This window comes from Alligator mississippiensis, chromosome 10, assembly GCF_030867095.1.
Source record: "Alligator mississippiensis isolate rAllMis1 chromosome 10, rAllMis1, whole genome shotgun sequence".
In the NCBI taxonomy this organism is placed as follows: Eukaryota; Metazoa; Chordata; order Crocodylia; family Alligatoridae; genus Alligator; species Alligator mississippiensis.
The window spans coordinates 14,985,509-15,008,461 of record NC_081833.1 but is presented as its reverse complement, the minus strand read 5'-3'; the positions used below and the strand labels follow the sequence as shown (position 1 = coordinate 15,008,461).

The 22,953-nt window shown below is 44.8% G+C and overlaps 2 long non-coding RNA genes across 3 annotated transcripts in view; one reads left to right on the top strand and one right to left on the bottom strand.

Moving 5' to 3' along the window:
- Positions 1-808: 808 nt before the first annotated feature.
- On the bottom strand, positions 809-8,106 carry LOC132243520 (uncharacterized). Its single transcript, XR_009455140.1, has 2 exons — positions 7,242-8,106; positions 809-3,783 (listed from the first exon to the last, which is right to left on the bottom strand). It is a non-coding gene; the product is annotated as an uncharacterized LOC132243520 (long non-coding RNA).
- Positions 1,886-22,953, top strand: part of LOC109282959 (uncharacterized) — a 65,655-nt gene continuing 44,587 nt past the window's right edge. The window contains exons 1-2 of one of the 2 annotated variants that reach the window (XR_009455139.1): positions 1,886-2,059; positions 16,357-16,446. This is a non-coding gene — a long non-coding RNA (uncharacterized LOC109282959). Of the gene's footprint in view, positions 2,060-15,873; positions 16,269-16,356; positions 16,447-22,953 lie in introns of those variants that run through there. The other variant, XR_009455138.1, reaches the window with a different exon arrangement.

The following is a 22,953-nucleotide window of genomic DNA, read 5'->3' as shown; positions in this document are numbered from 1 at the left end:
ACATAAGTATCAGTTAAACACAATGTTATTGACATATTTACCATTTTACAGCAATTTGGAAGTCTACCAGTGCCTCAATCATTATAATAAAATAAAATCTAAATACCTATATATTTTGGCATTTGATTTTGGGTTTTTTTAATCATGGAAGTTCAGAGCTCCCCCTGCTCCCTTCACTCACTGGGACATGGGTCCAGCTGCAACCTCCCCCCTGCTGTGTTGTGGCTCTGAGTGGCTTTAATATGGCAGTGCCCTTCACTCCCAAGCTGTAGCCACCCCCAGCACTGCCAGTGCCCCTTCCAACTCGAAGCCCTCCCATCCCATGCAGCCCTGCTGGTGCCTCTTAACATTTGACCCATTGACCCCAGCCCCCCATGGTGTGGGGCAGCAGGGAGGGGAGTGGGGCAGGGGGAGGTGCCCAACTAGAGGCAGCGTGTTGGGGGGCAGACTTCTGTGCCCACAGCAGGGCACAAGGCTGCAGCCTGGCTGGTCTGGCACTGAGCAGGAGCCGCCTTTGTGGCCCAGCAGGTGGGATGTGGTGTGGGAGGGCAGATTGAGGCAGTGAGACGCATTGCTTCTGCCACCGTGAGCTCTGCGCCAGCCATGCCACCATGGTGAGGTGCCCCCTGCCTCCTGCTGCCCTCAAATTCCCACCCCAGGCACCATGCATCACCTTGGCTGGGAAGTTCCCTCAGCTGCCAACCGTGTCCCACTCCCTCCCTCACCATGCAGGCTCTACCCGCTGTGGTGGGAGAAACCTCCCTAAGGTCCGTTGCCTAGCTGTAATTTGATTGACAGACAACGCGGGTAAAGAAAGACAGCTGTTTATTTGCTCGAGCAAAGACCATAAAGCCAGCAAAAGGCAAAATGGCCCCCCCTCAAGGGTGAGACGATCTTTTATACTTCTTACAACAAAGCAAGACTATATGGTTAACAAAAAGCAATACTTGGGGCGGTGCTCTACAAATCTTTGTAACAGCATATTTCTGTTAAGCTGAACTAGCACTTTTAAAAGCTAAAAGTTAAGTAACAGTAACATTATAATATGTTAGCAAAACCTTACACAGTAGAAGATATTTCTCAAGGACGCAACCAGCAAGCTCAAAACAATGGTTTCTCTGTCTTATCTTACTTCTTGCTGTAGCTGATTTTTTTTTTTTTAGCGCACAAACACAGATTCACTTTTTAACTCAGAAAATGGTTGGTGCAGTTAAAATGATTACTTGACACAAGCAAAGGCCTAGCTATCATTCTGCCTTGTGGTCAGCTGCATTGCTAGGCCACAGGTCATGCCTTGTATTCAGCTGTAAAGCTAATACTTCTTAATAATCCAAATTATTGTAAACCTAACAGTATGCTTTCAGAAAACTATTCTATTTCAGGGTAATAACAAACCTGCGCACTACAACCCCCACTTTGTTCCAATTTTCCAGAGGAAATTTTGGAACACACTTTTAGGTATTCAACTTCTTGTGGGGTTAGGTTTTGATGATTGATGCTGGATATTTGTATAAACTGACCATACATTTTTACTTGCCTTTGTATAAACTGTTGTCCTAGAGAGCATAGACACTGAAAACAGCACAACAGGCAGATTATAGTTATAACAATTCCAATTAAGCTTAATACAAAAGGTCTAAGCCATCCTGTAAGGGAAGGCAACCAATTTGTGAGCCAACTAAGAGATGTATCTTTGGGGATTTTTGCTATATCTTCGGCTTTTTGGATATGGGCAGCTGCATCATTGAGGTGGGTTTGTACTATTGTAAAAGAACTGTTAACCCAAACGCAACATTCTGGTCTGATAACTGCGCAAGCTCCCGCTTGAGCAGCGAGGAGAAAATCAAGGGCTATGCGGTTTTGAATTACCATTTGTCGGAGTTCTTCTTGGGTGTCAGCCAAGGCAGCAACAGCCTTCGAGAGTTCCTTGTGACCTTCACTGAATTCATGAGCCATGATTTCTATCACAGCTTGTAGGCGTAGTGTAAATCTTCCAAGACAAGCAGTGCCTACTCCTGGGAGTATACCTGCTAAAGAACACCCGACTAACACTCCTTTGGTAAGCGGAGTTTTTTGATATTTATCTACTATATCACGGCTTTCTTGCAAATCCCTCTTGTTTCGCCACCTGCCCCGTGGAAGGTGCGTGGCGAAGGACGTAGAGGGTTTTAGCATTGCCGGATAGCAGATACCTTTTCCTTTGGCAGGGATTTTATGGTAGGCGTGGGAGCCACAGACCCAGTATTGTCCTTTTAAAGCAGCGAGGTTTGAATACTTAGGAGGTATTCGGCCCCTGTTTCCTAATCCTAGCACCCCGCGTTCACCCTTTGATTTAAAGGAAGGATTTGCAGTTCCATTGAAGAAGCATTGTCCCCGGGAGGTATCAGTGTACAAACAATACCACAAGGTATTATTTAAAGAGGAGATGGGGGTGCAGATAGGATTAGTGCCCTTGGTTAAATTTTTGCTGCTGTAGAAATCATTGTAAGAGCTGCAATAGGTAGGAGTTGCTGTGTTATTATTACGCCAGTCTCCTCCACTAGAACTAGTAAAATAGTGGTGACATATGCTTGTGCCTAAATTAATGCAGTCTGATACTGAGCAGTTTACATAGAAACACCAATCTCCAACAACAGGTTACTAAAAGGAACTCCTGCTGACTTTGGTCCCAAGCTTGGTTATTAGAGGGGTTTAAAAGTGACTTGACGGGGCCCAAGGGGATGGGAGTCATAGGAATGCCTCCTTGAGTGTGGAGAGGAAAATGACTGCACACCCAACAATCACTTTGGTTTTCTGCTTTAGCGGCTCTCTCAACGTATTGGAGGTACATATTATTATCAGAGATGTGGGCAACATTAGGTTTAAGAGTAGTCTTAGCCTGAGGAGACTCTGCAAATTGTCTGAAAACTGGGTGGCTAGGCTTCACACAATATTCTGTTCCATAAGTAAATACCCAAACTTCTGCTGAACTACAGCAATGTGAGGGAGGATACCAACGGGCAATGTTGACCTTCCCGTCTATATCAGAGAGTTCGATTGAATCGCTTATCCAGACAGGAAAACCTCGGGCACCAGGATTAGCACATCTGCAGCAACTGGCAGCTATAGCCGACCCCTGTGAGAGACTTATTTCTCCAGCAAAGAGAAAGATTAGAAATAACATAGTTATAAAAACCATATTATAACCAAAATCAGTACAAACAGTATGCACAACCCTGCAGCTCCAATAACTGATTTTCTGGGACATGTTACAGTCTCAAAGTGCTCGGTTTCAGCTGATTCAAAAGTGTCTAGAGGATGCAGTACTTGGAGTTCGGTGCTTTCTGGGCTGGGCAGGACCCCAAAAGGGTGACAGTTCATTAGTGGACCTTGGTTAGTTTGAGTTTTATATTATCTAACCGGCTGCAGGTCCAGGAGGTGTTTGTTTTTATTTTTTCGTCTGCTTCTGGCTCACCCTTGTCATGGTCAGGTGGGCGTGCGGTGCTCCCACGAAGTCTGCAGTCGTCTTCTTCTGGCTTCCCCTTTTCCAGGTCAGGGAAGCTCGCGTTGGAGCCGATCCTGAGCTCTGGTGAAACTTCTGTCTTCTTTGTACAAGTATAATGAATCCAGTTGTCCTTCTCTGCTACTTTTACAGCGGTGTGGGAGGTGAGGAGGACTTGATATGGTCCTTGCCACTTAGGTTTAAGGGGAGACCGTTTTCAAGTTTTTATATACACCCAGTCTCTAGGCTGGATGTGATGTGCTGGGACATTGGCAGGGAGGGGTTGGCTTAAAGCAGCATACCTATGGAGAGATTTTAACTGAGACTGTAGAGATAAAATATAAGAGGTGAGTCCTTTATCGCCTAAAAGAGAAGAAGTGTGAGCCGGTAGTAAGGGGAAATGTTGGGGAACAGGGTGTCCAAACAGCAGCTCGTAAGGGCTCAGCTTTAGTTTTCTCCTGGGGGTGGTTCTGATGGACATAAGGGCCAGTGGAAGAATCTTAGTCCATTTTAACCCGCTCTCAGCACATAGCTTTTCAATTTTTTGTTTCAGGGTCTGATTCATTCTCTCTACTTGTCCTGAGCTTTCTGGGTGCCAAGGGGTATGGAATCTTTATTTTATTCTTAGGCAGCTGGCCAGTGTTTTGTTTGTCAGCAGTAAAATGCGATCCTTGATCGCTTTCAATGATATGTGGAGGACCAAACCTGGGTATAATTTCATTAAGGAGTATTTTTACTACTTGTTGTGCTGTAGCTCTTCTGGTGGGGAAAGCTTCTACCCACCCCGTGAGTTGGTCAACAATTACTAAGAGGTTTTTGTACCCATTGTCTTTAGGCATATCAGCAAAATCTATTTGCAGTCTTTCAAAGGGAGTATAAGCCCAGGGGCGAGCTCCAGGGGGTCCTGATTTTTCTCCTTTGATATTAAACTTTTTGCATATACTGCAGTGTTCTAAAAGCCTTTTTGCTTCCTGGTAGACTCCGGGTGCGTAGAACAGCCTGTTAGTGATAGTGGCAAGTTTTTCACAACCTAAATGCTCGCTTTGATGGAGTTGTTGCAGATAGGGTCTAAGAGCTGCTTTAGGTAACACTATCCTTTCATCTGGCAATCGCCATATTCCATCTTTTTCACAGGTGGCTCCTGCCGCTTTCCATCTCTGTTGTTCTAAAGGTGGTGCAGACTCGTACATTTTTGGCTCTAGCAATATTCCCAAATATGCCTCTGATTGAGGAATTTGAGCTTGGAATGCTAGGGCGGATAGTGGTTGTAAGGCTGCTGTTTGAGCTGCAGCATCGGCCAGGGCATTGCCTTTTGAGACTTGATCTCCCTTTTTGGTATGCGCTGGGCAATGCATTACAGCTATGGCTTTTGGCAACATTATAGTTTGTAGGAGATCATTGACTTGTTTATCATTTGATATTTTAGTTCCAGAAGCTGTCATAAATCCTCTCTGTTTCCACAATTGTCCAGTGGCATGACAGATTCCAAAGGCATACTAGAATCAGTCCAAATATTTACAGAGTGGCCCGATGCTAATTGACAAGCTCGTGTAAGGGCAGTAAGTTCAGCCACCTGCGAGCTCAACTGCCCAGGCAGTGGTTCAGCTTCAAGTACTTCAAGTGGAGTTACTACTGCATAACCCGTTTTTCTAACTCCATTTACTAATTTTGAAGAGCCATCTACAAAAAAAATCAAGTCAGGGTTGTCTAAGGGTAAGTCACTAAGATCTACCCTGGGTTTGTCTGAAAATGCTGCACCTTGAAGGCAATCGTGGGAGTCTGGTTCCCCGTCGCTGGGTAGAGGTAATAGAGTAGCCGGATTCAGGGTATTGCATCTCTCTATGACCAGGTTTGTAGCCATTAAAAGTGTGGTTTCATACTTGTTCATTCTCTGATGAGAAAAATGTTGAGTATTTTTCTGGAGGAGAAGGAGGGCTACTTTATGTGGAGCTTTTAGGATAAGGGGATATCCAAGGACTAATTTCTGGGCTTTCTCGACTATGGTTGCAGCTGCTGCCACTGTGCGAAGGCAGCCTACTCCCCCCTTTGCCACTGGATCTAATTGTGCAGAGAAGTAAGCTGCGGGCAGCTTTATGATCTCAAAAGACTGTTTTTTCTGCATCTTTTGTTTTTTGTTTTTTTTTTATTAAAAGTTTTAGTAGCAATGGCTAAGATTTTTTTGCCATGGATTTATCCTTAACACCCTCAGTGTTATGTTGGAGCTTCTTTTTAATATCTTCGCTAGCCTGACTTATGAACACAAGTCTTAACACAGGCAAACTGGCAGGTGTCTTGGGGTCCATGTTTCCATACTGACGTATAGCTTTACAGAGTCTTTCAAAATAGTCTGAAGGGTGTTCTTCAGGACCCCGAACAGTAGCTGTCACTTTGGACCAGTTTGTAGTTTTATCTCCTGCTTTCTTTAATCCTTCTAAAATGCTGTCTTTCAGCATTCGTATTGAATTTTGCCCCCTTTCCTGATTGTAATTCCAATTCAGATTTTGCCTGGGCACGCCATTAGGCATGGGGTGGTTTTCGTGGGGCTGATCGGCTAGAAATTGGTCAGCATGGCGTAGTACTTGAGTCTTCTCGTCCGTAGTTAAGAGGCTTTCGAGAAGCTGCATGACATCTGACCAGGAGGGGTTATGAGTCATGAAAATGGTTTTGAAGCGTCTTAGAACTACTTCGGGATCATCTCTGAGCCTGGGGGTGTTTTCTTGCCAGTTTAAGAGGTCTGTGGTGGAGAACGGAGCGTGTGTCCAGTGACTGATAACTTCTCCACCCTCGCCAGGCACAGGGTATTCTCTTAGAGGTAACTGAAGTGCAGGCTTAGACAATTTTTGACGAGTGCGATTTGAAATCGGAGTGGAACTGGAATCTGGAGAGGGATCTCTTGACCCATCTCCAGATCCGGGACTCGGGGATTCTGAGAGAGACAATCGAGGTGATGCCTCCTGAAGACTTCCCAGTCCCTCGGCTGGCCCAGGGGCAATGTTTTGGGGTTCAAACATTTAGGGTGGTATCAATGGTAGGTTAGGGGGCCTAGGCATGGGTCTGTAATCATCTTCTGAATATGACAGTGGTGCAGCAGGTTGTGGATATAGAAGGGGAGCTAACAGATTTGGAAAAGGTGCAGGGGTCTGGGAAGCTAAAGGTTTTAATTACTTGCTAGCAACGTTGTCCCATAAATACCAATAACTAATTTGGCCAGGGCGGAGGTCCTCCAAGATCTTTCGTAAGGCAGCCAGGCGATTTAGGTCAAATGATCCATTTTCTGGCCATTGTCTTCCCAAATCTAACTGGGACGTATAAGACGTCCAATTAGTTAAACAGAGTTCTGCCATACGAGACTTGGACAGTTTCGCCCGTCCCTCCAAATGTTTCCAATTCTTGATCATAAAATCAAGGGGTGAATCAGGAATAACTTTCCCTAGACCGGAACCCATGATTATATCCAAGTACAAGCAGTCTTATTTCCCTAAGTTCTAACTGCCTAGAAGCTATTTCGTCCACGTACAACAACCGGTGTTCTCGGACCCCACTGGCTTTCTCCGTGAGGAGGGGCGTCTTGAGTCCGAGACCCTAGTCATTGGCCATTATAACAGCATTTCTACCTTATATCTGTGTCTTTTGCCTTTCGGCGAGGCTGCTGGCTCTATCAGCGTTTAGATCAGCAGACAGATACCCTCAAAGACTGCTTCCAGAGACGTCTAGAAGTAAAACCAGAAAACCAGAAACCAGATAGAAACCAAAAACATACCTGACCTGAGGTACTCGCCGGTACCGTTCCTTTACCCGACTTGAGGATCCCGCCTTATTGGTCCTGAGGGGACCGTCCACCTCCCGAGACTAACCCAATAGGTGAACTCACCTGGTGCGCGCTGGGGTGTCGGGGGATGGAGGTCTCCAAAGGCGTCTAGCTAGATGGGTCCCATCTGGGGTGCCAAATTGTGGTGGGAGAAACCTCCCTAAGGTCCGTTGTCTAGCTGCAATTTGATTGACAGACAATGCGGGTAAAGAAAGACAGCTGTTTATTTGCTCGAGCAAAGACCATAAAGCCAGCAAAAGGCAAAATGGCCCCCCCTCAAGGGTGAGGCGATCTTTTATATTTCTTACAACAAAGCAAGACTATATGGTTAACAAAAAGCAATACTTGGGGCGGTGCTCTATAAATCTTTGTAACAGCATATTTCTATTAAGCTGAACTAGCACTTCTTAAAAGCTAAAAGTTAAGTAACAGTAACATTATGTTAGCAAAACCTTACACAGTAGAAGATACTTCTCAAGGACACAACCAGTAAGCTCAAACAATGGTTTCTCTGTCTTATCTTACTTCTTGCTGTAGCTGATTTTTTTTAGCACACAGACACAGATTCACTTTTTAACTCAGAAAATGCTTGTTGCAGTTAAAATGATTACTTGACACAAGCAAAGGCCTAGCTATCATTCTGCCTTGTGGTCAGCTGCATTGCTAGGCCACAGGTCATGCCTTGTATTCAGCTGTAAAGCTAATACTTCTTAATAATCCAAATTATTGTAAACCTAACAGTATGCTTTCAGAAAACTATTCTATTTCAGGGTAATAACAAACCTGCGCACTACACCGCCACTACCTCAATCTCTCCACAAGTTGTGTTTCCCACCCCACTCCCATGGACTTTCCTGCAGGCAGCTGTGGGAGCTGCTCTCCACCATGCTGCCTGGAGCTGTACTGCTGGCCATGTACATGTGTGCATGCGCACACAGTCATGTGGCACCCCAGCCTGTGATCGCTCTCTCCTGCTCCCCTCAGCCCCACGCAGCCCTTTGCAGGCTCAAACTGTGCCAGACTGCAAGAGGAAACTGAGGTTTCCCTGCATTTTTCTCCTTTAAAGGAAGAAATCTGTGTTTTTTTCACAGCAAACAGAGAACCCAGATCCCCAATGATCACCTTCTTGATGTTTATCTGCTTTAACTTTGAAGGCTGTGAGCACAGATTCTCATTTGTATTTGCTATGCCTGTCCACCTGTAGTATCCACACATACAGTAATATATAGAAATATGTTTTAGTGAAACTGAACTTGACTCCCTTGCCTGGCCACTGAAATCACAGATCCTATAGCTGTCTAGTATGCAGAGACCAACTAACACAATACAAAATCCATCCTGTTTAAGCTAGAGATTACAAGCTATCTACTATGGGGAAAAAAACCTCTTTAAAATAGTAAATTCTAATCCCTCCTAAGGTCATTAATTATGGCTTTATTATGAAGCTGTAACCCACAGTGATTTTTGTAACTTTACTAGCGTCCATCTTTGCTACTGGGTCAGAAGACTTTATTATAACACTTACCTAAAACTTGTAAATTCTGTCTAAATAGGAAAAAAAACAAAATGTTTATATACTACCTTACAGGGCAGTAACACATTCACTGACTATAACTTTGGTTGCATCTCGCACACAGACACAAATTGTGTGGTGATTCTGTCTGTGCAGGATTGTGATACAGTACAGCCTCTTATTTGGGTACATTCTGCAGTGGAAACTGATTTTTGTAGCTCTTCTGTGCTTGTAAAGACAAATGGAATATTTAGCTGTCACTGTATGAGGCATAACAGAGATGACCTGAGTACATGGGACCTTTAAAGGTCCCATTACTATTTTCCTAGTGTAGAGACAATATCTTTTCTGTTATGGCCAAACTCCAGTTTGGATCATTACATGTTTTCCCCAAATTCCATGTGCACTTTCAATTCAATATGGCATTCTTTGCTTTCTGCCCTTAGCTGCTATGTTGTGGAGCTTATGATGTACCATCTCAGAAGAGACTGCTCATCAGTAGCAGTTTAAATGACCAATGTGTGTAGCCTGTTATATTGGTAAAAGTAATTTGGATTCCTGGGGGTAAGAGGCTCTATATAGCTAAAATCTGATTGATCACAAAGCAATTCAGTGTCAGATGTATCTTTTTTGTATTGTTATTTGCAAGCAGGCTGTATTAGTAAATCAGTGGTCTGCTAAATCTCTACCTGCTATGGAATTTCTGGAAGGCTCTCCATATCCCTGGATTATAGTTTCCCCAAGCTGGCCTGATTCACGGATTCTGCATACCTGTAGCTTGTCACATTGCATGAAGTAAAAGATAGCAGCATAATTATAAGTAGCTACCATGCTACTGGACTGCGTGATGTCAACAACACTGCACTGAGCCAAAGAAAATCCTGCTGACTGAACTCTGCCTGGAGATTTGCTACTGTCAGTTATCTCAGCGTTCCACTATACGTAACAAAATAATAGGAAGCTTGGCCTGATGTCTGTTTTTCATAACTGTCTGACATTAAGTAGCAGAAACATGCAGCTTTTCAATGTCTCATAACAAGACTGAAGGGGATAACATTTGACCGTCTCTTTCCTTCTACTTCTTTTCTTGCAAAATTCATACCCATTTGGTAAAACGGGTTTTGTCTTAATGCTTCTACACCAAGATAAATTTGGGCAAAGTGAAGGCTCCATCTGCCAGACGTTTGTGGCCTCTCCAAAATATCTGGAACATCTTGCCAGGCAAGGGAGTCAAGTTCAGTTTCACTAAAACATATTTCTATATATTACCGTATATGTGGATACTACAGGTGGACAGGCATAGTAAATACAAATGAGAATCTGTGCTCACAGCCTTCAAAGTTAATGCAGATAAACATCAAGAAGGGGATCATCAGGGATCTGGGTTTTCTGTATGTTGTGAAAAAAACCCATGGATTTCCTCCTTTAAAGGAGAAAAATGCAGGGAAATCTCAGTTTCCTCTTGCAGGCTGGCACAGTTTAAGCCTGCAAAGGGCTGCTTGGGGCTGAGGCGAGCAGGAGAGAGCGATCACAGGCTGGGGGTGCCACATGAATGTGTGTGCATGCACACATGTACATGGCCAGCAATGCAGGTTCTTCTATCCAATGAACTCATCTTCCCCTTGCTTAATGTTTAGTCAGTAAGAAGAAGATGACTCCTCCATCTTTCTTGCAAGTGAAATAGCCCAGGTCACCAGGCTGCATCATCATAGCCTCTGCTGTGACATAGTCCTCTGTGTTTTTTGGATCCTTAGGATCCAGTCCTTTGTTTAAAACAAACAAACAAACACTCTATCATTGTATAAAAGTAATGAAAATGGCCCAAAAGGAAAGATTGTTCTCTTTCAAAACTTCTGTGGGTCATGATAAACAGAATCGCTGTTGATCTTTAAATTTGTGGGGGCCACCTTTAAGGCTTGAAGACGTGGAAAAGTGTTCCATGAAATGTGACTGTCTTATTGCAATGCTGTGTCACACTGAGCTGCACTGAGGCACTTTCATGAAAATGCACAATATGAAAAGATATGCAAAATAAAATATGGGAAACAAAAATGCCTTCCAAAATCTTTGAATTTAGACTGAGTTAGGAGAGAATGCTGGGCCAGTTTACAAGATTGGGCAAGAGCCATGCTACTTACGGACTAAGCTAAACTGTGAAGTTCGGGACAAGTATTTTCAATTGCAACTTTCTGAGGATGTAAGTCGCACCAACCAAAGGAAGGGAGGAGGGTGCTATAACTTTCTTTGTACACAGAATTGGGAAGGGGGCAGTTTTCTATTTCTGTATCCAGAGAATATGATAAACTGTGTTACAGAGCACCAATTCCTTTATATCATGCTTTGATGTTGGGTTGTAAATTTGTTGGACAAACTCAAAAGCCATCACCCTAAAGAATGTGTGTGGGGATTGTTTTTGTTTGTTTGTATTTTAAGTATGAAGAAATGCTTCAATATTTTCCTCATAAGTGTGAATAACAAGCACCCTGTCCCCATGATCCTTCTGTATTATATGCTGCAACATGACAGGTCAGTTCTTTGATGTGCCTGTAAACAGCATGGCTTTCTGACTTGGCATGAGACACAGGGAGGTTCTCTGAGTGTATAAGGGAATAAGTCTGATGTCAAGTTTGCCTACAGATTATACTAGTTATTTAAACATTAAGGAATAAATCTTGCCTTTCTGCACTCCTTACAAGTACTTGCTGTGCTTATAGTACAGGTTGGAGGCATTTCAGGAACTGTTTTTCTAGGTGCCATACATTATGCTGTGGAAGTTAATGCTATGGGGGAACTCTGTGTAGTCCTGCCTGTGTAATAATGACTCACAACAGAGAAAATAAATACTCTGCTACATAGATAAACCAAATATTGCACCCACCACCCCACTCAAGTATAGCAGGAATGTGCAAGTCTCAGAGACAACTCCAGTACTACACATGGAGTGAGAGCTGAAGAACAGACAAGCTGTTCTGTGGCTTAAAAAAAAATAATCTTAAGTGACATCTGCCCATGGCAACATTCTTTGGAGTAAACCAGAGTTCACAGACAGTGAGGATAATTTTTGTGGAATCTGTTCCCTTTAATGCATAATGGAGTGGAGCTCAATAAAGGGTGTTATGTATATACGTCTCCCCTGGAGCAAGGTGCAAGCTACCTAAAGGCTGCCACTGCATCACTTGTGCCTGCTGTGCATTGCAGTATAACTAGCTCCCCCTCTTACTTCTCTCCCACACATCAACAAATTGTAGGTTAGAATCTGGCAGTGGCTTGCGTGATGATCCAAAGTACTTTGGACTTTAAGGTTGCATCCAGACAAGCATGGACGTGTGTGTAGCAGGACACTAAGGTGCCTGCTACTGAGAGAGTGCGGAAGACTCCTCAGGTGCTGGTTGCCAGGGTAATGGGAGGCAGCAAACGACCCACACCTGCCAGCGGTCAGGGCTATAAGGGGCAAGGCCTGGCTCTTATGAGAGGAGGGGGAGCTGAGACCAGAGGCAGTTGCTGACTGGCATCTAAGACAGCAGGAGCTCCCTGCCAGAGAGAGAGAGAGAAGCTCCTGGAGCATGATGCGAGGAGAAGCCTGACTGCAGGTACTGCTTGCAGATTAAAGGGTAGCAGCTCCAAGATGGCTGAGCAATGTCAGTATGGCCACGTGGCTTAGGCTTGAGTTTATGTTGCAGCTTGTTTAATACCAGTGGTTTGGGTGAGGCTACAAGGGGATGGAGGAGGCCTCATAGGGGACTCACGGTAGAGCGAGGATCCCAGCCCCAGTGAGGGCACGGAGTTCAGTGGTACAGACCCCAGATCCAAAGAAGAGCCCAGTGAGAAGGGCAGCACTGCAGGGGGAAGAGCCCGGTGAGAAGGGTGGCATATAGAGAAGGCCTGCAAGGCCTAGACACGCCGGACAGCCGGAGCAGGAGAACTGTGGCCAAGTGGAGGAGAGGTAGCCTCCCTACAAAAATGCTTATCAAAGTCGTGGTGGGCAAGAATAAGAGGATGCAAGTCCGAAGCTTGGCACAGTAGGGGAGGCGGCAAGGGCTAGCACGGCAACCTTGCCGTCCCTCCTGTTACAGTGTGGTCAATGGCACCACCTATCTGTGGCATAACACACTGCAAATGCAGGGAGTCCCAGTGCTGCTACCTTGCAGTGCAGGGGTGGGGTCTGGCCCTGGGAGATCCCCGAGTCAAAAAGAAACCATGCCAAAGAAAGTGGGGCGTTACACATGGTGGCAACATGCACAGCCCAAAACTGGAGCCTGGCCAGCTGGAGCCATGCTCCAGCTCCTGCCCAGGATTCCTGCCATGGCTGGAGCCCAGGGGGTCCCCCAGGACCACAAGTAAGGCTGCTGGGGCCAGTACAGTTCCTGGCCCCAACCTCTCCTACTCCACCCTGAGTAACCTGCCACATGCTAGAGTATGTGTGGCATGGGTGTTCTGGGCAAACAAATGTCCACTTGTCTGGACATGCCTTAAAAGGATAAACTGCATAAAGTTTACTTGTAGCTACAGTCTTCACTGTTTCCAGAAAGGGCTTTTTTTCAGTGCAAGTTTATGGAGATGATGAACACAGAATGTTTTGTTTCTTTATTTAGAAACAAATGGACTGAGACACTTCTATCATCCTACTTCCTCCACCATTGCGAACCATTGTATGGGTTTGTGTGCATCTGTCTCCTTTCTCTCTCAGGATCGTGAACTCCCACCCCTGGGCTTAGTTGTCTAATGTTGTATTCTCTGTAACCTAGTTGCATTCCCTTCCTCACCCCCATCGCTCTAATGTTAGTCCCTTGCTTGGGCAATTTGTTTTTCCCTACTGGCTTTGTCATCTTTTTGGATTCACATTCCTAAACATCTACTAATAAAATTCAATCTGTTCTTCCCAATAGGTTTCAAGGTCTTAAACTCTGGGTTTTATTTTGTTTGTGGGTTTTTGGTTTGGCTTGGGGGGGGGGGGGGGGTGTTATGTTCCTCTGCTGTGCAAATTCCTTAGCAGCAGCATGTCTGCACTCCATGCTGTATTGGTATCAGCATTCATCCTCTATGTATGGAAACAGCATACTCTTTTCCTTCCCTCTGGAGACTGGGTGCTGTATTCTTATTACATGCATGATCCAATAGATCTAATAAAAATAACTTTTAAAAGACATGAAACCTTGTGTGGACAGTAGAGTGTTAGTCAATATTGCAACACTGTTCTAGATGACTTAATGTTCATATGGAATGGACAATCTCACATCTTGAACAGATCAGCTTGCATCCTCTAGGCTTTGTTTGGCATTTTTTAGTTACCATTTGTTAATCTTTTCCCCTTGTTATTTCTTTCTTTTATTTTTCCCTTTATTCACACTACATACTAGGCTTGGGGGAAAAGCCTTCTCATTTCCCTAGCGTCTTCACATCCCTTTTGCCTCACTAAAATCCACCCCTTTAACTTAATCTTCCAGTGTCAAGGTTTTATAGGGTGCTCTCTGCTTCTGCTCAGATTCCCAAGCTATGCATTTGTCTATTTAGCTTACTGCCAGGCATCTTGTAGAAGAATGAACCTCTAGATTTGGGAGTCATCTGATCAAGAACATTTGTTGGTTGATCTGACTGCTTGTGTAATACAAGAAAATGGTGAAAGCAGCAGCTAGGATGTTAGCCTGTAAGTTAAGAAATATGGGTTCAGCTCCCTGTCTACAAAGACTTTCCCTATAAGACCTTGGGCAAATAAAGTCATATCCAAAAAAAACTTCCATATTGATGTGACTAAATGAAAAAGTATTCAATCCCTAAACTCCTATCGATATTGATGTCCTAGATCTGGCTGTCACAGGCAGGGTCCTACAGGAGGGCCGTGATCTCCTCAAGGCCCCCTTCCCATGCCAAGTTGACCCAAGGGCACCCTCAAATTCTCACCCGCCATGTCTTTGATGTTTAAGTAAGTTTGGGAGGCTGCCGTACACCCTCTTGGTCACTTCTCGGAGTTGATTCAGACCCTGTGGTTTCCCAGACTCTTCGTGGGTCTCGCTCTATGACAGGTGCTTCCCAAGCACCCTAGCCTTATGGGCTGTGCATGGCTCCAACCACCCCTTATACCATACCCCAAGCTTTGCAGGTGGAATAGACATTGGTCTGTCAGGTCTACACTCACCCTCTCTTGGGGCCCTCTCTGCAGCACCACCCTCTCTCAGGGGCCTTCTCAATAATGCTGCCCCTTTTTGGTAACTGCCCCCTTCTCTGGGGCTCCTCAGTACTGTTGCCCCCTCTTCAGGCCTTCTCAGGAATGCCGCCCCCCTCCTGGGGCTCTCCGTGCCCACACTGGGCCTTCTTGGGAATGCCGCCCCTCTCCTGAGGCCCACCGCACTGCTACCCCCTCCTCTGGCCCTCGCCACACCTGCACCAGGCCTTCTCAGGAATGCCGCCCCCCTCCTGGGGCTCTCCGTGCCCACACTGGGCCTTCTTGGGAATGCCGCCCCTCTCCTGAGGCCCACCGCACTGCTACCCCCTCCTCTGGCCCTCACCACACCTGCACCAGGCCTTCTCAGGAATGCCCCCTTTCTGGCGCTGGGGGTCTATGCACCCCATACACAGGGCCCTTTCTGGCGCTGGGGGTCTATGCACCCCATACACAGGGCCCTTTCTGGCGCTGGGGGTCTATGCACCCCATACACAGGGCCCTTTCTGGCGCTGGGGGTCTATGCACCCCATACACAGGGCCCTTTCTGGCGCTGGGGGTCCCCCACAAGGCCTCCTCCAACCCCCAATAGCCTCACCCAAACCACCAGTGTAACAACAACAAAGCAAAACACAAGCACCTAGGCTATAACTTAACTTAAGGCCGCCTGGCTGAAACCACATTGCTCAAACATCCCAGAGCTGCTATCCTTTACCCAGCATGGGCTGTACCTGTGGTTCTCACATCTTTGCTCAGGGAGCTCCTTTCTCTCCAGCCACTAGCAGGAAACTGCTTCTGGCCTTAGCTCCTTGGGTTTATAAAGGGAGCCAAGCCCTGCCCCTTCTGGTCAGCTGACCTCTGGGCTACCCTGGCATCCCACAGCTGGGCTCCTTATACCCTGCTAGGGCCCTTTCCCTGGCAGTTTCCCCTCTTTAGGAACAGGGCACCTTAGTGCCCTGTGACACTGGCCTTTAGCTTCACTCTGCTTTGTCTGTAAAATGTGGTTTGAACTTTCCTGTTGGCCAAACAGCTATGCTTCTGAATGACCCTTTGAATATGAACAAAAAGGCCCTATTCAAGCAAGGGCCAGCATTCAGGTGTATTAGCCCAGGCAATTATTTAGCTGGAGTGGGAGCACCTGGGTTTTTAAGTTACCCACCAGCTGGTTCTGTCTGGAAAAAGAGAAGTTAAATTAGCTAAGGTTATGGATACACACAGCCTATTTTAAATGCAGTTTAAAACTGAGACACAGATTTACAAGCCAATTTAACTGGTTTGCCTTGACCTTTCCAGCCAGGAATGGACTGAGGTAGGCAAATTCCCTTTGGAGTTTAGAAAATAAAGCTAATTTTATTGAAAGTAGTGAATTGTATAACTTCTGTCTCTTCCCATCCCAGGGAACCCGCTGATTCCAGAGAGGAGAGCGCTTCAGGCAGGAGTAACGAGCTAGAGAGAAGGACGTGGCCCCTACATGAAAATGTAACAAGGTAAAGTTGGAGGGAAACTGAATGATAGTTTTACAGCTGGTTGGGGTCTTTCATGAGGGAGCCTGCTTTACCCTGTAAAATGTTTTCTATATTTGGAAGAGGGGTGGCTTATTGCTTGCTTTCTCTTGTAGCATGTTAAGTCTGGGCTTTCCATTTCTCTACACTCTCTTGCAGACATAGTGCAAACATCTTGAACACTAGCAACGCCAGGAATTTCTAATGAGAAACTGTCTAGTTCATCTCCTGACATGCCTTGGATTAATATCTGTATACTCTTAACTTTGGGTTTGCTGGATGTAAATCTCTCCCAAAATTCAAGTTTTAAAATCATACCTTCCTTGATTAGCATATGCAAGACCCAGTAAAGATATTCCCAAGCAGAGAAAATGGCAGTGGTGCATTTTTGAACTAAAACACTTCAGAGGTGCTTTAGTTCAAAAGTGCACCACCACCATTTTCTCCATGCTGTTGTGCATTTCACCACTTGCACAACTGCAAGCGGTGCAGCGCGGTGTGTGTTGGCTCCTGGGTGGAGCAGACTCGATTAATCAAGTCTGCCCCAAAGCAACGGATCTCCAGGGTATCTGAGAACTAAAAGGTGTGTGTATAAAATGCCCTGTGTGCCTTAGGTCACTTTGCTCCTTCTTGACTGGGGGTGTGTATATGTATGTAACATACTGCAAATGTTTCTGTGTCTCGTTACCTCTTTGCCTTTTCTCCAGAAGCCAAAATTGCTAGAGGTGGTTGCTATGGTAATCTTGTGTGAAATTTCAGAAGGGCAGAATTGCAAAGTTTTGAGCTATAAGTGCAATGTACAAATTGTCTGTGGAGAAGTTATTCAGAGTCTGGTATCTTTGAAATTATAAGGGTTTATCTTTATTTTTGTATTTTGAGGACTTGAACCACAAGAGAAGTATATTGATGAGAGAAGTATATGGGAAACCTCATGAAGAGAATGTCGAACCACAACCTGATGAATAGTGTAATTTTTATCCCCTGCTTAAATTATGGAGAGAAGTGGTGGTACATGGATTTTTTTTTTTTTTTAACAGTCTGGAGTATCTTGACCTAGCCTGTTTTCTAGAATGACTGTGTATATCTGCACAGACAAATTAAAATGTAATGGTAGTGTGGGTACCCTGGATCCCTGAAGCATCTGTGTTCTGGCTGCTGGCCCATGTTGAAGCCTGTGTTGCTTTGTTTCAGATACTATTTACTTGTGCTAGCTGGATTAAAGCATGCCCTATGGGAATGCCTACCTGTACTACAATTTGTTTTGCTGGTTAGTCATATTTACTGTTTGGCCTTCCAGAGAGAGAACTGTGCGCGTTTGTCTGAAAAACACACTTCTCTCCACCCCTGCTGTGATATAAATATAGAGGATGGTGGACAGCATGTTAGCTTAAGTCCTAATCTTTTCCAAAGATCACTGGCCATTTGGTAGCACCTGATCGGCGTGTCATCTTACAAAGCTTACTCTGTACCTTGGATATGGACATCTCAGAGCTATAACTTTTTTTTTTTTTCTTGCTGTCCCAGGAAAGAATCAATAACAATTTAATTTTTTAGAGGACTTTTCTCACATTGAAAAACATGGAAGAAGTTGAATGAATGATTCTAGCAGCTCTGCCTGAATGCCTTCGCTCTTGTATCCTACAATAACATCAGCTATCTATTGAAATTGGGCTGCACACTTGTGGTGAATTATACCTGACTTGTGGCTGGCTTCCTTTGAAATCTGGCCTATACTTTAACAACAGAATTTCCCTCCCTGGTCCGCATTGTTTGCTAAATTAGTGCAGTCCTGATAACTAGAGTGGTTTGTGTCTTGATTGGAGTAGGTTTGCAGCTTAAGGTGGATTCTCCTCTGAGAGAGAAAAGGAATGTACAGGAATGCTGGAGTTTAGTGATGTATTAAAAAAAGAACAAATATTACATGAAAACTTGCATGACTAAGTCTGCAGCTGTGCATGTGATTGCTTGGTGGGGGTTTTTTATTTAAACCAGAGTTTAAAACTTTTCTCTTAAAAGCAATCCTTCAAGATGACAAGTAGAAATGCAGTCTGTGTTCAGAGATCAGCAACTGCAGCAACAGGAGTTTAAGCTGATTCACCCCTGTCCTGAATTTAGACATGATTCGTAGCTGATTTCTAGGAAACAGAAAGGACAATGTTGTACTAGTGGTAGTAAAAATGTGCTAGGACGTGTGCTTTTCTGTATCTGGTTGAGTCAAACTCCATGAAGTTCTTGGAGAAATTATGGGGAAATTAAGCCCTCATTTTCCATTGGCCTCCCTGAGTATTTAAATTGCTGGAAGAATTAATAATACTTGCTAGGAGCCAAAGCTCTGGGGAGGGGGGCATTGTTCCATTTTATCAACGGAGGTTGCTGGCGCAACAAACAGAAGCTTACATGAGTGTAAGCTACACAACACTGGTGCCTTAAGGGAGCTACCAAGGCTGGAAACCACCCCAATTAATATTATTCCTAGTATAGACAAACAGCTGCCAACACCACGTCTTCTAGCAGGCAGTCTTTTCAGGTAGGGCTGCAGAACCCTTGTGATCCCACCTGAATTCCTGTGTCCATTTGATAAGAAATGGGCAGCGAGTTTCCTTTCCTTCTATAGACAGTTATCAAAGCCTCTGAAAGAATGCTAGTTAATTTCTGGGCTAGCCTAACATCAAATAGCTGCTTGAGATATTACTCTTCTTTGATTTCCTATTCTCTTTCTCTCTCCTCTCTCTCTCCTCTGTCATTCTTTGATCCCTCAGAGTTCACTAAAAGTCTCAGTGACAGCTAATGTTGGACAAAGCATGTTGCTTTGTGCCATGTTTCCAGTGACGAAGTGACTGGGCTCGCTATTCTCATGCTCCACTGGTTTGCTACTTCCTTTCAAGGGGGGCAGATCCCAAAAGCTGCAATATTTTACAGTTAATCTTTTACTAGAGAGAGGTAGTTAGCTGTGTTAGTCTGAAGTTGGGCAGAAGCCAGGATAGATTTGCACCTTGTAGATTAACTACATCTGAGATGCGTAAGCTTTTGTAAGCAGTAGCTTACTTAGCATTTGATGAAGTAAGATGCTGCTTGTGAAAGCTTATGCATCTGTGATGTAGTTAGTCTATAAGGTGCAAATCTACCCTGCCTTCTGCCCAATTAATCTTTGACTAGTAGAGGTAGAGTGGGGACGGGGAATATCCTGGTTAGTGATAAAAACCTGCCCAAAAGGAAATCTTAGTATTGGGTCCTACAAGGTCCCAGAGGCCCTTTGTTGTGAAATGACTTTGCTAAAACAATAGAATAAAAGAGGTGGAAGAGTGAGAGAGAGGGATGAAGGATTTAATGAACATGCACTTGATTTACTTGTCTTTGATTCTTCCATCTGCTCTAATGAAGCTTTCAAGGTGGATGTTGTAACCAGCCATCCTTGCATATATGTGTTTATGGCTGAGTTCAGACAACCTGGGTGTTAAACAGAGGTGGATCACAGATCAAACCTCCAGCCTCTATTTCCAACTCTGTTTCCACTGTGGAAGGAGGTAGGGGAGAACAGAGCAGGTAAATGTGTTTCAGGACAGTTAAAATGGAGTGAAAGTCATGCAAAGATGCAAGCGGGTCATAGGTGGGCAGTGGCTTCAAGGTCAAGGGAAGAAGATGGAACCCTGATAGCCAAGGGAAGCAATAGGTGAAATACCTGTTTGTCAAGTAGGTGAAATATCAAGGTGAAGTAGGTGAAATGCCAAGTTTATCGCTGATCTGAATGTGTAAACCCTTAGCATTTCCTGGAAAATGTATATATGGGATAGTCAGAGAAACAAGTAAGGTGTCTTTTGATAGTAGGGTGGACAGGCTGACAGAACAACTAGCACGATGGTAGCATTTATGCTGGATATCTATATGGCACTCATTACCGTAGTATTTAAACAATTTGCTGTCACAAATGTGTTGTAGCATTCCTGTGACAGGCTTCTGAGGCACGAAGACATTAAATGATTTGGCAGAGTTCCTACAGGATGTCTGTGATAGGGCTGGGAATTGAACTTAAGTCTCCCAAATGCCATAATAGTTCCCTAATTACTAGTCTTCCTTCCTTACCATCCTCCACAATGGCTATAGCAGCCTAACAAAGCAAAGGTTGAGGGGAGATGCAAATGTTTTCCAGAAATCTGTGAATACAAGGGGGAACACCAGGAAAGGAGTACTATTTAATATAAGAACAATGTAAAAGAAAAGATGGGTGTAAGCTAGCTATGAATTATTAACTTTAGACGGTAGAAGAGTGTTTTGGAATAACCTTCCAATAGAAGTACCAGAGTGAAATGTGGTATTTTAAAGGGCATGCTATACACCCTTCAGAAGGTATCTGTAAATTGGCAGTAAGGTTTCAGATTTGATCAGGTACCTGGCTGGTGTGAAGTATTTAATGGAATCATTTAAGGTTTCTATTTATGTAGCCTGTGGTGGTGGGAAAACAAGTGTGGTGCATGTCAAACATGAAGTGGATTCATTGAACTATGAACAAGAAATGTGGTAGTGGCAGATGCAGGCTGTTTGATCAGAGGGAAGAGTTTCAAGCTTCCTTTCTTGCAACGTGGGTAGTTTCCAATCTGTCCCCAGATGGCCCTGCTGGGTTTTTCAGACTTGGATTCAACTGAAATATTGCCACATTTTAATTACTATACAATTCTCAATGCTTTCTCCCTTTTTTAACATGGAGATAATTTGTAAGGGATATTAGAAACTCTAGATTCTGGACTGATAAATGGAAAAATGCAAACACCCCATTGTGTCTAGCTTGTTTTCATTTAGAAAAGGCTATAAATGTTCTTCCCTGGATGATAAGCATTGACCTCACTTGCATTTAAAAAAGGCCTGCACCAGGAAGCACATGCACACATGGGACTGATGACGGTCATGCAATGTAATGGGTACAGACATCAGATTTTGGAGCTGAGGATCCTGAAATACAATTAACTTCCTGTTCATTGGTCTCCTTGGAATTGCATCTGTGTGGTCACTAAGGAAATATCTCAGATACACACTTTGAATCTGTTTTATAAGCACGGCAGCTGGTTTGGTTTTATTGTTTCTCCCTAAGGCCTTGTTGCATTATAGAGACTTGATTTTAATGGAAGCTGAATGCATGTCAAAGTCGAGATGAGCAAGTGAAGTCAGCCCACTGCCTAGTGAAGTTCAAACTCACTGACTCATTGATGGAGCAAGCAGTCACTGCACTCCCAGTAGCCTTGCCTGGCTTTTGTCAATATTCATCCTTTAGGGGGAAAAAAATATACAAACCTAAGATCTGGAATTGTGTTATTGGTTTTAAGTGAGCTGCTGAAATTAGCTACTGATTGGTCCTTTGCTGAGTTTGAATGTCTATTTTAACCCTGATGAATTCGGATTAATTTTTTTCAAAGACAGCCAACTTCAACGAGTTGAGGAGATTAGTGGGAGAGGCGCTGGGGTTCTCGAGGGCAAGGGAACTCAGTGCCCAAGATGAGTGGTCGTTCCTTAAGGAGACGATACTCGGGGCACAAGGGGTGACGATCCCAACAAGAAGCAAGGGGGGCAAGAGTGCCCAAAAGCCTCCCTGGCTCACCAAGGACGTCCAGGAACGCCTGGTTGCCAAAAAGGCGGCGTACACCCGGTGGAAGGGGGTGGGGGGGGGAGGGCTATCTCCAAAGAAGAGTATAGCTCCACTGCTCGGGCCTGTAGGAGGGCTGTTAGGAAAGCTAAGGTGGACATAGAGCTAGCACTAGTGTCCAAGATCAAGGATAATAAAAAGTTCTTTTTCAAATATAGAGGGAGGATGAAGAAGGAGCTGGGAAACGTGGGGCCCCTGCAAGATACGCTAGGCAATCTGGTGGTTGCGCCAAAGGAGAAAGCAGACCTCTTTAACAAATTCTTCACCTCCGTTTTCTTGTGCAGGGACCAGGACTCCCCCACCGTGATTCAAGACGGATTCGAGGGGAACACCTCCAGACCTAAGGTTGAGGAGGACCGGGTTAGAGTGCTTCTGGAGGGACTAGGCGTGTTCAAATCAGCAGGTCCAGATGCTCTCCACCCCAGGGTGTTGAGGGAGCTAGCAGGGGTTATTGCAGGGCCCTTGGCACAGCTTTACGAGCGCTCGTGGTGCTTGGGCCAGGTGCCAGATGATTGGAAGATTGCCAATGTGGTCCCCATCTTTAAAAAAGCGAGGAGGGAGGACCTGGGCAACTATAGGCCCGTCAGTCTTACCTCAATCCTGGGGAAACTCTTTGAGAAGATCATCAGGGATGATGCTTAAGGGCAACCAGCACGGTTTCATTAGGGGCAGGTCCTGCCAGACCAACCTGATTGCCTTTTACGATCAGGTCACAAAAGCATTGGATGCAGGTGTCGCCATGGATGTAGTCTTTCTGGACTTCAGCAAGGTCTTTGACACTGTCGACCACCCCATCCTCATTTAAAAAACTAGGCGACTGCGGCATTTATGCCTACACAGTCAGATGAATTGCAAATTGG